Consider the following 13,435-nt stretch of genomic DNA (forward strand, 5'->3'; position numbering starts at 1 on the left):
AGGGATACTGGGAGAAAGTGGGTAGGTGGGGAGTGAGGGATATGGGGAGAAGGTGGGTAGGTGGAAAGTGAGGGATACTGGGAGAAAGTGGGTAGGTGGGGAGTGAGGGATACTGGGAGAAAGTGGGTAGGTGAGGAGTGAGGGATACTGGGAGAAAGTGGGTAGGTGAGGAGTGAGGGATATGGGGAGAAGGTGGGGAGGTGGGGAGTGAGGGATATGGGGAGAAGGTGGGGAGGTGAGGAGTGAGGGATATGGGGAGAAGGTGGGGAGGTGGGGAGTGAGGGATATGGGGAGAAGGTGGGGAGGTGAGGAGTGAGGGATATGGGGAGAAGGTGGGGAGGTGGGGAGTGAGGGATATGGGGAGAAGGTGGGGAGGTGAGGAGTGAGGGATATGGGGAGAAGGAGGGGAGGTGGGGAGTGAGGGATATGGGGAGAAGGTGGGTCGGTGGGGAGCGAGGGATATGGGGAGAAGGTGGAAAGGTGGGAGTGAGGGATACGGGGAGAGAAGGTGGGAGGTGAGGAGTGAGGGGATATGGGGAGAATGTGGGTCGGTGGGGGAGCGAGGGATATGGGGAGAAGGTGGAAAGGTGGGGAGTGAGGGATACGGGGAGAAGGTGGGGAGGTGAGGAGTGAGGGATATGGGGAGAAGGTGGGTCGGTGGGGAGTGAGGGATAGGGGGAGAAGGTGGGTAGGTGTGGAGTGAGGGATATGGGGAGAAGGTGGGGAGGTGGGAGTGAGGATATGGGGAGAAGGTGGGTAGGTGGGGAGTGAGGGATACGGGGAGAAGGTGGGGAGGTGAGGAGTGAGGGATATGGGAGAAGGTGGTGTCGGTGGGGAGCGAGGGATATGGGGAGAAGGTGGAAAGGTGGGGAGTGAGGGATACGGGAGAAGGTGGGGATGTGGGAGGAGTGAGGGATATGGGGAGAAAGGTGGTCGGTGGGGAGTGAGGGATAGGGGGAGAAGGTGGGTAGGTGTGGAGTGAGGGATATGGGGAGAAGGTGGGGAGGTGGGGAGTGAGGGATATGGGGAGAAGGTGGGTCGGTGGGGAGTGAGGGATATTGGGGAGAAGGTGGAAAGGTGGGGAGTGAGGGATAGGGGGAGAAGGTGGGTCGGTGGGGAGTGAGGGATAGGGGAGAAGGTGGGGAGGTGGGCAGTGAGGGATAGGGGGAGAAGGTGGGGAGGTGGGGAGTGAGGGATACGGGAGAAAATGGGAGTGTTGAGATGGGGAGCAGGTGGGGAATGTGGGAGATGGGGAGAAGGTGGGGAGGTGGGGAGTGAGGGATACGGGGAGAAAATGGGGAGTGTTGGAGATGGGGAGCAGGTGGGGAATGTGGGAGATGGGGAGAAGGTGGGGAGTGGGGGAGATGGAGAGAAAGTGGGTAGGTGGGGAGTGAGGGATATGGGGAGAAGGTTGAAAGGTGGGGAGTGAGGGATATGGGGAGAAGGTGGAAAGGTGGGGAGTGAGGGATACGGGGAGAAGGTGGGTAGGTGGGGAGTGAGGGATATGGGGAGAAGGTGGGTCGGTGGGGAGTGAGGGATATGGGGAGAAGGTGGGTCGGTGGGGAGTGAGGATATGGGGAGAAGGTGGGTAGGTGTGAGTGAGGGATATGGGGAGAAGGTGGGGAGTGGGGGAGATGGGGAGAAGGTGGGGAGTGGGGAGATGAGAGAAAGTGGTAGGTGGGGAGTGAGGGATATGGGGAGAAGGTGAGTAGGTGGGGAGTGAGGGATATGGGAGAAGGTGGGGAGTGGGGGGAGATGGGGAGAAGGTGGGGAGTGGGGGAGATGGGGAGAAGGTGGGGAGTGAGGGATATGGGGAGAAGGTGGGAGTGGGGGAGATGGGGAGAAGGTGGGAGTGGGGGAGATGGGGAGAAGTGGGGAGTGGGGGAGATGGGGAGAAGGTGGGGTGGGGGAGAGGGGGCGGTGGGGAGTGAGCTGCACATGGGGCGCCGGTTGGGAGTGGGGCGAAGGTGCGTCTGTGGGGCGAGAGGTCTCAGTTGTGTCGCCTCTGTGTTCTGAGATGGTGTGGCTCAGTTGCGAATGTGGGGAGTGGGGCTATGGGGAGTAGATGGGAGTTGGGGGACGATGGGCTCCGATTGTGGCGATTGGGCGCAGATGGGCGAAGGTGCGGAGTGCGGCTATGTCGCAGAGTTCTTGGCGCAGTGGCGACTGATTTGCTATGGTTTTCGCATTGTTCTCGTCGTTAGATGGTGCGGAGTGCTTGCCGATATGCGGGCGAAGGTGGGAGTGCGGGGAAGGTGGCGCCTGATGGTTGGGCGAGTGGGCTGGCAAGCAGTTTGATTACACTGCCCTGGATGCGGCGGAATTTCAGCAGGCCCACCTGTGATAACCCAACACTGGGCACATCCGTTACCAATCTCAGGACGATATCAAACATTCACTTGAGGAGATGCTGTTCACTCTGAATTTCTCTGATAAAACATTCACACAACTTCCAGCTTTCCCCCTCTCTCTCTCTCACTCTCTCTCTGTCTCTCCCCTCTCTCTGTCTCTCTCCCCCTCTCTCTGTCTCTCTCCTCTCTCTCTCTGTCTCTCTCTCTTTGTCTCTGTCTCTTCTCTCATTCTCTGTCTGTCTCTCTCTGTCCTCTCTCTCTATTTCTCTCTCTCTCTGTCGCTCTCTCTGTCACTCTCTCTCTGCGTCTCGCTCTCTCTCTCTCTGTCTCTCTCTGTCTGTCTCTCTCTCTCTCGCTCTGTCTCTCTCTCTCTCGCTCTGTCTCTCTCTCTCTCTCTCTCTCTCTCTCTGTCTCTCTCTCTGTCTCCTCTCTCTGTCTCTCTCTCTCAGCTCAGTCTGTCTCTCTCTCTCTGTCTCTCCTCTCTCTCTCTCTGTCACTCTCTCTCTGTCGCTCTCTCTCTGTCGCTCTCTCTGTCTCTGTCTCTCTTTGTCTCTCTCCTGTCTCTGTCTCTCTCTCTCTCTCTCTCTTTGTCTCTCTCTCTCTCTCTCGCTCTGTCTCTCTCTCTCTCTCTCTCTCTCTCTCTGTCTCTCTCTCTGTCTCTCTCTCTCGCTCTGTCTGTCTCTCTCGCTCTGTCTGTCTGTCTCTCTCTCTCTCTCTCTCTCTGTCTCTCTCTCTGTCTCTCTCTTTCGCTCTGTCTGTCTCTCTCGCTCTGTCTGTCTGTCTCTCTCTCTCTCTCTCTCGTCCTCTCTCTCTGTCTCTCTCTCTCGCTCTGTCTGTCTCTCTCGCTCTGTCTGTCTGTCTCTTCTCTCTCTCTCTCTGTCTCTCTCTCTGTCTCTCTCTCTCGCTCTGTCTGTCTCTCTCGCTCTGTCTGTCTCTCTCGCTCTCTCTCTCTCTCTGTCTCTCTCTCTGTCCCTCTCTCTGTCGCTCTCTCTGTCACTCTCTCTCTGCGTCTCGCTCTCTCTCTGTCTCTGTCTCTCTCTCTCTCTCTCTCTCTCTCTGTCTCTCTCTCTCTGTCTCTCTCTCTCTCTGTCTCTCTCTCTCTCTCTGTCGCTCTCTCTGTCACTCTCTCTCTGCGTCTCGCTCTCTCTCTGTCTCTGTCTCTCTCTCTCTTTGTCTCTCTCTGTCTCTGTCTCTGTCTCTCTCTCTCCTCTCCAGCCGGGAACCTGTCTCTCTGCTCGATGCTCCTGCGACTAATTGCCCTGGATATTAATTTCATTTTGCACACCATGTCTCAGTCCCTGCTGCGCTCCTGTTAATATTTCATTGCTACCCACAGCCCTGCTAATGGCACTTAGTTAAGTACCCGGGCGTCACATTGAGCTGCCAATAGGGAGAAAGCTGCCAAGGGCAGATGGACACATCAAGGGGTCTGAATGTGAACCGACGCAAACTCCACATGGCAGAAGATTGTGGGGAAAGCATGAGTACCGGAGATACAGAGTAAAGCTCCATCTACACTGTTCCCATCAAACACTCCCAGGACAGGTACAGTACGGGGGGGTTAGATACAGAGTAAAGCTCCCTCTACACTGTCCCCCATCAAACACTCCCAGGACAGGTACAGTACGGGGGTTAGATACAGAGTAAAGCTCCCTCTACACTGTCCCCATCAAACACTCCCAGGACAGGTACAGTACGGGGGGTTAGATACAGAGTAAAGCTCCCTCTACACTGTCCCCCATCAAACACTCCCAGGACAGGTACAGTACGGGGGGGTTAGATACAGAGTAAAGCTCCCTCTACACTGTCCCCCATCAAACACTCCCAGGACAGGTACAGTACGGGGGGGTTAGATACAGAGTAAAGCTCCCTCTACACTGTCCTCATCAAACACTCCCAGGACAGGTACAGTACGGGGGTTAGATACAGAGTAAAGCTCCCTCCACACTGTCCCCATCAAACACTCCCAGGACAGGTACAGTACGGGGGTTAGATACAGAGTAAAGCTCCTCTACACTGTCCCCCATCAAACACTCCCCAGGACAGTACAGTACGGGGGTTAGATACAGAGTAAAGCTCCCTCTACACTGTCCCCATCAAACACTCCCAGGACAGGTACAGTACGGGGGGGTTAGATACAGAGTAAAGCTCCCTCTACACTGTCCCCCATCAAACACTCCCCAGGACAGGTACAGTACGGGGGTTATCCACACTGCTTAGTACTTGGGTGAAGCTCCCATTTCGAGTGTTCTCCTTTCCACAGTTTCCAGCCTTTAAAATGTGCAGTCATTACGATTACATGATTTAATTGATGAGATACTCCAGTCAATACTTTTTTTACAACAAAGAATCGGACATAACATTTATTCACATTTATATCTCAAACATTTCTCTTGCTGCTCAAATTTTTAGCTGCCGAAAATCTACTTTGCACTTGTTTGTCTTGTCAAAGTCCTGCTCACAATGAGCCACCATCAAGCAGATGATTTTTCTTCCGGCAAAAGGTGTGGGCTGTAAGATTGTGAGATGCTGGCATGGTATCCCGTGGCCAATTTAAAGATTATAGAAGAACATAACAGGTTCCCAAGACGGATGTGTCAAGACAAAAGACCGCAATTAGATTTCTAAGCTGCTTTCTCAAAACGTGGGTAAACTGTAGTGTGCGTTTCTCAATATTTGTTCCAGTTTCTTTCCAGTGAAGTGATTCAGTTCTTGCGTGAAAGCTTTAGTTGACATGGGAAATATCTGTTCTATAATGCTTTTTATACATTGACATTTTCTTAAGTTCTGTTGAAATAGTTTTATCGAGATTCATTTGAAATGATTGATTGTCATCTGGTAACTGCAAATAATCAGAAACAAGTAATCGCCCAGTGGCTCCAAGTTGTCACTGTTATACTGGACAGGTTCATTACTGGTATTTCATTGTGTCCCTGGCTGGCAGCTGTGTTCTGATATTTCTGTGGTTAAGTGAGAAGCACAGCTTCTCCAGAGATAACTGACTATGTTGCAAATAAATCCTTATTAAATGAGAAAAAAAAAACGGGGGGGTTAGATACAGCGTAAAGCTCCCTCTGCACTGTCCCCCATCAACACTCCCCCAGGACAGGTACAGTACGGGGGTTAGATACAGAGTAAAAGCTCCCTCTACACTGTCCCCCATCAAACACTCCCCAGGACAGGTACAGTACGGGGGGGTTAGATACAGAGTAAAGCTCCCTCTGCACTGTCCCCCATCAAACACTCCCCAGGACAGGTACAGCACTGGGATTGGCTGGTCAATTTGGAGCACTTCCTGCCAGCAATCAGGGGAGCAGCTGCACCTTGTGCTGCAGCAATTGCAGAGTGGAGAGTGGAGAGTGGAGAGTGGAGAGTGGAGACTGCAGCAACTGGGGAGAGGAGAGTGGAATAACTGCAAAGAGGTGATGATAGAGTGGAGACAGCTGCATTTACTGAGGAACTGTTGCACTTTTTCAAGGATTAAGAAGACCTGCAAGTCATTTGGAGAGGTGGGTGTTGGAGCACCAGAGAACTGTTGGTTGTTTGGACTGTTGGGGGAGGGAGAAGGCACGGAAGATCCAGGGGTGGGGCTGCCAAATTCTATAGGGAGCCCCTGTACCAGCTCTTGTGTTTATCTGCCATCCTGCACAAAAGGGGCTCCTTCCCCACCCCCAACTGTGTGGCTCGGGACGGCTGAGCTGCCCGGCTGAAGAAAATCCTTACACAACAACAGAAAAGGGAGAGAACCGGGCGGCTCTCACCGACCCGGGCGAAGAACCCTCCCCTAACTGGAAGAGTGGAGTGTCGACTCTGCAGGAAGGTGCTCCAACCACCAAGTGAACTGTAACATCCTCGCAGCTGTTCTCTCTCTTCCATCACTCGACCACCTATCCTCTCCTCTCCTTGTCCTTTTCAGCCCCATCCTCCTCTACTCCCATCCCCACATCCCCCATCATATTGTTTGTGTTAAAGAAAACTGTCGTGTGCTTTGTTTCTTGGGGTGTGGGCGTAGCTCTGCGACCCCATGGCAAGCCCCTCTTCGCCGGTGGCGGGGCCCTTCCCGTTCATATGCTGCTGCGGCTGCTGCAGCTGCACCTGTTGCCCCGTCACCGTTTGCTTTATTAACAATGAAGCATGGGGTCAAGAGCTACGTCCACCCGAACATGACTATAGAGGCATGCGTGAAAGCAATGGCCGAGGTTGTCGGCCCTTCGGCCATTGTTGCAGCCTCTAAAATGTACGGGAAGGCAGTGTTTTTCCTGAAGACCGAGCGGGCGGTGTCCCTGGCTCTGAGCAAGGGGCTCACCGTGGGCGGGACCTTTCTGCCAGTGGACCCCCTGGAGGCCACTGCGCAAAGGCTCATTCTATCCAATGTCCCGCCCTTCATTCCTGGTGAGCTCCTCCTTCCCACCTGCACCATCTGGGGGAGGTAAAGACGGGGCTCACCCCAGTCCCGCTCGGTCTTCGGGAGAACAGCCTCCGACACGTGTACTCCTTCCGCCGCCAGTTATTCATGCAGCTGGCGCGGGAGGAGGTGACAGAGGGGCCACTTTAATGTAGAATTCCAGGGGACGGCCTACCGCGTCTTCTGGACCTTGGACGGGGTGCGGTGCCATGTCTGTAAGGGGGTGGGGCATGTTCGTAAGAACTGCCCCAACCTCCCGGCTGCCAACTCCAACTCGGCGGCCCAGGGTGGCGATGCTGCACCTCCTCCCACCCCCCCTACACCACCACCAGATACCATTCAGTCGGTACCGGAGGCTGTGGTTTTCACGGCCTCCGGCAGGGAGGGGGGTGACCGTCCAAGTGGAAGGAAGGCGCGGAGGAGAAATAAACATCGAGAGGCGCGTCCCCTGGATATCGTGAGGAGGAGGATGGGGATTCGGTGCGGGGCACGGAGGATGATCTTGATTCCATCGCCAGTGAGGTGGTGGAGTCCCTCGTGCCTCCCACCGAATCTCCTCTCATCCCCACGGCGGAACTCCGGGATTTCCTCGCGGCTTGCAGGGTTGCCGCAATAAAGTTCAGCTGGCCCTCGACCGTTGGTCGAATCTGGCGCTGATCATACAGTCCGTCCGTGCCGCCCTTAAGATAGCAGGCAAGCGCGCGGACGTGAAACTGGTTGAGAGGCGCCGTTTTAATGTGTTCCTCAATGGGTTGCTGGGGGAGTGGAAGGCCAGGTGCACTTCCACTCCCTCCTCACAGTGAGGTGTTGGGTGACGGGTTTTAAGTACCTTTGACATGAAGATAACCATAGCCAGCCTCAACATCAACGGCAGCAGAGGGGCTCACTGCAGATTTCACAATCTCTCAGTCCTCAGGGAAGGGAGATACGCGGTGAGCTTTCTGCAGGAAACCCACACCGTTCCGGGAGACGAAGCACCTGGCTCCTGGAGTGGCAGGGTGGGGTCTACATGAGTCACCTCACCCCTATTTCTAGTGGGGTGGCTATCTTGTTGGCCCCGACTTTTCAGCCGGAGATCTTGGGGGTCAAGGAGCTAGTGCCGGGCCGCTTGCTCCACCTCGCCGTTCGCCTGGGTAGCGTGCCGCTCCACTTTGTGAACGTGTACGCGCCCAGGCCCGGCGCTTTGCAAGCGCGCTTCTTTGAAGAAGTGTCCGCTCTCTTGAGCTCCATCGATAGCGGCGAGTGCATCATCCTTGGGGGGGATTTTCACTGCACCCTCGAGGTGGGGGATCGCTCCGGTCCCCAGTGCGGCCAAGCGTCGGTGGAGAAGTTGAGGGGACTGATCAGCTCCCTTAACTTATTGGACTTCTGGCGGAATCTCCATCCCGACTCCAGCGCCTTCACGTGGAGGTCTGGAGGAGGGGGGTCGCGAATCGACCGCCTCTACATTTCGCAGGCGTACGTCTCCCGCGTCTCGGCGGCCTCCATGCGGCTAGTGCCGTGCTCGGACCACCGCCTGGTGAGTTCACTCCGCTCCGCACGAGGGCGGGGTCCGCGTACTGGCACTTTAACAACCGGCTGCTGGAGGACGTGCGATTTCGGGACTCGTTCTGTCGATTCTGGGCCGACTGGAGAAGGAAGCAGGGGGGCTTCCCCTCCTTGAGGCTATGGTGGGATGTGGGCAAGACTCACATCCGCATCTTCTGTCAGGAGGACGCGAAGGGGTCGACCAAGAGGCGGGAAGCCGAGATCGGGTGCCTTGAGAGGGAGGTGCTCGACTTGGAGTCCCGCCTCGGTCATGCCGTCGTGGACCCGGCCCTGTGGCAGGCGTACAAAGAGAAGAAGGGCGCGCTGAGGGACCTGCAGCTCATAGGGTCCCGAGGTGCATACGTGAGGTCGCGGATCCAGATCCTGGAAGATTTGGACCGCGCCTCACCCTTCTTCTACTCGCTGGAAAAATGGCGGGGGGTCCCGTAAGCAGCTCGTCGAGCTGCTGGCCGACGACGGATCCTCCATCACGGATCCGGAGGGAATGGGCCCTCCTGGTCCGTACTTATTACAGTGCGTTGTTCTCTCCGGATCCGTCCAACGAGGATGCGCGCAGAGCTTTGTGGGAGGACCTGCCGCAGGTCAGCCCGGAGGGCACAAAAGGATTGGAGGCTCCGCTCACGTTGGCGGAGCTGACTGGCGCCCTCCACCAGCTCTCGAGGGGCAAATCCCCAGGGCTGGATGGGTTGACCATGGAGTTCCTCAGGGCGTTCTGGGACGTCCTGGGGGGACAATTACGCGCAGGTCCTGGGGAAAGCCTGGCGACCGGGGAGATGCCCCTCTCGTGGCGCAGGACGGTCATCGTCCTGCTGCCGAAGAGGGGCGATCTCCGCCTGCTTAAAAACTGGCGTCCGGTCTCCCTCCTCAGCACGGATTATAAGATCTTTGCCCGGGCTATGTCTACCCGCCTGGCTCCGTGCTGGCCCACATGATCCACCCCGACCAGTCCTACACGGTCCCGGGCCGGTCCATCCAGGACAACATCCACCTGGTCCGGGACCTGATCCATCTTTCCCAGAGGACTGGTCAGTCGGTCGCCTTTCTCTCCCTCGATCAGGAGAAGGCGTTCGACAGGGTGGATCACGATTACCTTTTCGGAACTCTGCGCGCTTTCGGACTCGGGCCGCATTTCGTGGCCCGGGTCCGACTTTTATACGCCGCCGCAGAGTGTCTAGTCAAAGTTAACGGGTCCTTGACGGCGCCCCTTCGATTTGGGAGAGGAGTGCGTCAGGGGTGCCCCATGTCCGGCCAATTGTATACCATCTGCGTGGAGCCCTTCCTGTGCCTGCTTCGCAGGAGGTTGACGGGATTGGCTCTGCGCGAGCCGGCCATGCGGGTCGTCCTCTCGGCTTACGCCGACGACGTGCTCCTCGCAATCACAGATCCCGTTGACTTGCGGAGGATGCGCGACTGCCAGCAGACCTTTTCTGCCGCGTCCTCCGCGAGGATCAATTGGGAGAAATGTATTCCGGACTCCTGGTGGGTCAGTGGCGGGTGGACTCCCTGCCGGAGGAGATGACACCTTTTGCGTGGAGCACCACGCACCTCCTCTATCTGGGAGTCCACCTTAGCCCCGCTGAGGAAGCCTGGCCGGCAAACTGGCAGGAGTTGGAGACGAAAGTCACCGCTCGGCTGGGGCGCTGGACAGGACTGCTCCGAGTGCTTTCCGACAGGGGCCGAGCGTTGGTCATAAACCAACTGGTGGCCTCCATGCTGTGGTACCGGTTGGTCACTTTGGCCCCGCCCCCTGTATTTGCCACCAAGATCCAGAAGAAACTCGTCGATTTCTTCTGGGGCAAGAGGAAACACTGGGTCTCTGCCGCGGTCCTGAGTCTCCCGATCGAGGAGGGCGGTCAGTCGCTGGTGTGCGTCCGCACCCAGGCTGCGACTCTCCGCCTTCGGACCCTGCAGAGATACCTGTACGTCGAGCGTCCTCCCAGATGGTGTGCGCTGGCGACGTATTTTTTCCGCCAGTGTCACTGCCTTCAAGACGACACGCAGCTCCCGGTGAAGTCCGTTAGCCGCGCCTCTCTGAGGGAGTTGCCTGTCTTTTACCGGGATCTTTTCCGAGTCTGGAACATGGTCGCCTCCAGTCAGGGCGCTCCCCCGCCGGCGGAGGAGAGCGCCTCGGCTGTCCGGGCGGCCGACTCCGGGGACGGTCCGGCGGGCGGAGGAGTAGCCGAAACCCCCGGGACGTCCCTCACTGCGGGTGGCGAGGGGGCTCGGGAGTGCGGAGCGATCCCGGCCGAGCTGACCCCCGCTCGGCCGGAACTGCTCATCGGACCCAGGCCCCGAAACCCTCCTCGGGAGCCGGTCCCGCACAACCCGAGCCGCCTCTCGGAAATGCCCTCCGTGCCATTCCAATCGGCGCGGAGGGGTTTCCTGTACGGGCTGTTCCTGCACACTCTCCACTTCCTCGCCCTCGTCAGCCGGCCGGACACGCCCTGGCGGTCCGCGTTGCCATCTGGCGGCGAGGGGAAACCCCGATGGAGGTCTCTCTACGCGGGAGTCTTCCCCCTTTACATCGGGGACCTGGGGTGGAGGGTGCTGCACAGAGCAGTCCCGTGCAATAGGCTTTTAAGTAGGTTCACGGACTCCCAGGCCTCCTGTACTTTCTGCGGCCTGGACGAGTCCGTGTTCCACATTTATACGGAGTGTGCGAGGTTGCAGCCCCTCTTTGAGTATCTGAAGGGGCTGCTCCTCAAATTCTGGCTGCACTTCAGTCCCACGCTCCTGATCTTTGGGCACCCGGTGCGGAGGGGCTCGGGCCGGGAGGAGGATCTCCTCGTCGGTCTGCTCCTGGGCCTGGCCAAGGTGGCAATTCACAGGTCCAGGTTGCGGGCCGTCGGGGGGTCCGTCCTCCCCGATTGCCTGCCCCTCTTCCGAGGTTACGTTCGCGCCCGGGTGTCCCTGGAGAAGGAGCATGCGGTGTCCGCCGGTACGCTTGAGGCCTTCCGCGACCGGTGGGCACCGCAGGGACTGGAGTGCATCGTCGACGCCGAGAATGGCATTTTAATTTGAGTTTTTTGTTTATTTATCTGTTTTAATAAAGTTATTTTAAAACTGTAAATATGTATATAAAGGGGGCCTGAGGAATAAAGGCCACCTTGGACAAAAAAAAACAGAGTAAAACTCTCTTGGATGGTGAGTGCCAATTCAGTAAGTAGGTTAATTGCAGTCTGAGCGAATGTAGAATTTTGGTTGTCGAGCTGGTTTTAATTGCAGGAATTAAGGAAACTCCCTGAGAGCCAGTACACACGGCAAAAAAAAAACAGGCCAGCCACTATAAATAGTCAAAGAGCATGCGTTACTATAGCAGCGAAGAGAGTATCAGTCAAACTATCAGGGTCATGTTGGAGAAAACACTAACATGTCCTGCAACAACACACTTCATAAACAAATCATCTCCCGAATCCCGTACTGTACCTGTCCTGGGGAGTGTTTTAATGGGGACAGTGTAGAGGGAGCTTTACTCTGTATCTAACCCCCCCAGTACTGTACCTGTCCTGGGGAGTGTTTGATGGGGGACAGTGTAGAGGGAGCTTTACTCTGTATCTAACCCCCCGTACTGTACCTGTCCTGGGAGTGTTTGATGGGGGACAGTGTAAAGGGAGCTTTACTCTGTATCTAACCCCCCGTACTGTACCTGTCCTGGGGAGTGTTTGATGGGGACAGTGTAGAGGGAGCTTTACTCTGTATCTAACCCCCCGTACTGTACCTGTCCTGGGGAGTGTTTGATGGGGGACAGTGTAGAGGGAGCTTTACTCTGTATCTAACCCCCCGTACTGTACCTGTCCTGGGGAGTGTTTTAATGGGGACAGTGTAGAGGGAGCTTTACTCTGTATCTAACCCCCGTACTGTACCTGTCCTGGGGAGTGTTTTAATGGGGACAGTGTAGAGGGAGCTTTACTCTGTATCGAACCCCCCCAGTACTGTACCTGTCCTGGGGAGTGTTTGATGGGGGACAGTGTAGAGGGAGCTTTACTCTGTATCGAACCCCCCCCGTACTGTACCTGTCCTGGGGAGTGTTTGATGGGGACAGTGTAGAGGGAGTTTTACTCTGTATCTAACCCCCCGTACTGTACCTGTCCTGGGAGTGTTTGATGGGGGACAGTGTAGAGGGAGCTTTACTCTGTATCTAACCCCCCGTACTGTACCTGTCCTGGGAGTGTTTGATGGGGGACAGTGTAGAGGGAGCTTTACTCTGTATCTAACCCCCCGTACTGTACCTGTCCTGGGAGTGTTTGATGGGGGACAGTGTAGAGGGAGCTTTACTCTGTATCTAACCCCCCGTACTGTACCTGTCCTGGGGAGTGTTTGATGGGGGACAGTGTAGAGGGAGTTTTACTCTGTATCTAACCCCTGTACTGTACCTGTCCTGGGGAGTGTTTGATGGGGGACAGTGTAGAGGGAGCTTTACTCTGTCTCTAACCCCCCCGTACTGTACCTGTCCTGGGAGTGTTTGATGGGGGACAGTGTAGAGGGAGCTTTACTCTGTATCTAACCCACCCGTTTTTTTTTTTTTTTGTTTTTTTTTGTTTATCCCCTGATTGTACTTAACCGAGGAATGTTTGATGGGGACAGTGTAGAGGGAGCTTTACTCTGTATCTAACCCCCCGTACTGTACCTGTCCCTGGGGAGTGTTTGATGGGGACAGTGTAGAGGGAGCTTTACTCTGTATCTAACCCACCCGTGCTGTACCTGTCCTGGGGAGTGTTTGATGGGGGACAGTGTCGAGGGAGCTTTACTCTGTATCTAACCCCCCATACTGTACCTGTCCTGGGGAGTGTTTTAATGGGGACAGTGTAGAGGGAGCTTTACTCTGTATCTAACCCACCCGTACTGTACCTGTCCTGGGAGTGTTTGATGGGGGACAGTGTAGAGGGAGCTTTACTCTGTATCTAACCCCCCCGTGCTGTACCTGTCCTGGGGAGTGTTTGAAGGGCTCGGGTGTTTAGTTGTTGTTGGTTAACAGCTCTGTTGACGGAGGGAGGGACAGCGATGTAGGAATGAAATTCACTTACCCTGACACTGAAAACCTTGCTTTCCGAACCCCCTGTGGAGTCAAGTGAAGAGAGAATTGAAAACGTCTGCTCACGTGCAGCTGTAAACCCCATTTCCCTGCACCCTA

The 13,435-nt window shown here is 56.0% G+C and overlaps 1 protein-coding gene across 1 annotated transcript in view; it reads right to left on the reverse strand.

Moving 5' to 3' along the window:
* LOC137362203 (protein kinase C alpha type-like) overlaps positions 1-13,357 on the reverse strand; it is a 59,668-nt gene extending 46,311 nt beyond the window's left edge. The window contains exon 1 of the mRNA XM_068026654.1: positions 13,329-13,357. The gene's annotated coding sequence lies outside the window, so the exon portion shown is untranslated. The remainder of the gene's footprint in view (positions 1-13,328) is intronic.
* Positions 13,358-13,435: the final 78 nt, after the last annotated feature.

Source organism: Heterodontus francisci, unplaced genomic scaffold (genome assembly GCF_036365525.1).
Source record: "Heterodontus francisci isolate sHetFra1 unplaced genomic scaffold, sHetFra1.hap1 HAP1_SCAFFOLD_544, whole genome shotgun sequence".
In the NCBI taxonomy this organism is placed as follows: Eukaryota; Metazoa; Chordata; class Chondrichthyes; order Heterodontiformes; family Heterodontidae; genus Heterodontus; species Heterodontus francisci.